The 1196-nt window shown below is 38.7% G+C and overlaps 1 long non-coding RNA gene across 5 annotated transcripts in view; it reads right to left on the bottom strand.

The window, feature by feature from the left end:
- Positions 1–1196, bottom strand: part of LOC122577417 — a 3064-nt gene extending 1868 nt beyond the window's left edge. For all 5 annotated transcript variants that reach the window (XR_006320272.1, XR_006320270.1, XR_006320273.1 and 2 more), the window contains exons 1-3: positions 1068–1196; positions 429–673; positions 173–365 (exon numbers count right to left, since the gene is read on the bottom strand). This is a non-coding gene — a long non-coding RNA (uncharacterized LOC122577417). The remainder of the gene's footprint in view (positions 1–172; positions 366–428; positions 674–1067) is intronic.

Below are 1196 nucleotides of genomic sequence, written 5' to 3'. Positions count from 1 at the left end.
TAACAAAATATAAAGTTCTACATCACCCAGTCGCAATGAAGGAATCAACCTCTTCAACTAAAAGTTCTTCAGGGTAAACAAGAAAACTTATTTTCATTTCAGAAGCAATTGCTCGCTCACTTAGCTAATATTAAAATTAAATTTAATTAAAAAAAACAACTATAAAGGATACTAGGATTCAAGGAAAGGAACATCTTTATAAGTTGTTCGCGATTCTTCCTGGAGGTCGCGTTTTTACGCGTTTTACAAAGTAGCTCGAGAGAGGACCAGTTCGATCGTATCGAACGAACTCTGCAGCATCTTCAGAGCGTCTTCATACCGCAAATGCAATAAATTCTGCCCGTTTAACGCTACGATGCGATTGCCTGCGGCCAATAAATTTCTCCGAATTAATGCAGCCCCGGTAAAGAATGGCATTCCAAGCTTACCTTCATTCACGTTTCCGACCATATCGGCCGATCTTCCTACCGACACCGCTTGGACATAGACGCCACATCGTTACCCTCTGTCACTTGCAGCCCTATGCTGTCACCGTGGTCCCTTTCCAACTTGATCGACTGCAGGATTCGTTCCTCGGCAAACGACAACTCTTCAAGACGCGCTGCTAAGGAAGTGGACATCGACTCGTCCTCTGGCACACGGAGCGTCTCGTCATCTGTACAGATGTCAGCGTCTGTTGGAAATAGAAAGCATACAAAATTTAAATTTACAAATCATATAATTCTAGCGTGATGATAAAATGCATCTTGAAATTAATATGTTTGCAGAATTCCCTAATTTCTTGAGATATAGCATTAAGAAGATAAGATATCTTATGTTGTATATGTTGTCTGATTTAGTGAATTGCATAGCGCCATTGACTTCAAGAAATGCAATTTCAAGTGAGTTATATGGCATTTATACTTTAAATATAAGAATAATAGATAGTACGGTAATGATACAATATGTATCGATAATGATAATATGTTGTATTAAAAATTTGCCAATTATTGTATACGTTTAAATATAGGTTCGAGTGATAATTGTTAACACTTGAAAAATCTAGACGAAGTAGAAATGTCACTAACATATGCTTCCGGTAGAGGAGATTCCGTTATGACAATCATGAGGACAATGACTGAATCGAAGACTCCAAGTCTGATTTTAATGATAGCGTCTCCATGTCGTCGGTAAGGGCGGTGTCTTTCTGCACGAGG

The sequence above is a fragment of the Bombus pyrosoma genome, unplaced genomic scaffold (genome assembly GCF_014825855.1).
Source record: "Bombus pyrosoma isolate SC7728 unplaced genomic scaffold, ASM1482585v1 HiC_scaffold_4700, whole genome shotgun sequence".
Classification (NCBI taxonomy): Eukaryota; Metazoa; Arthropoda; class Insecta; order Hymenoptera; family Apidae; genus Bombus; species Bombus pyrosoma.
The sequence above is the reverse complement of the archived record's forward strand: the minus strand, read 5'-3'. Positions and strand labels throughout refer to the sequence as shown.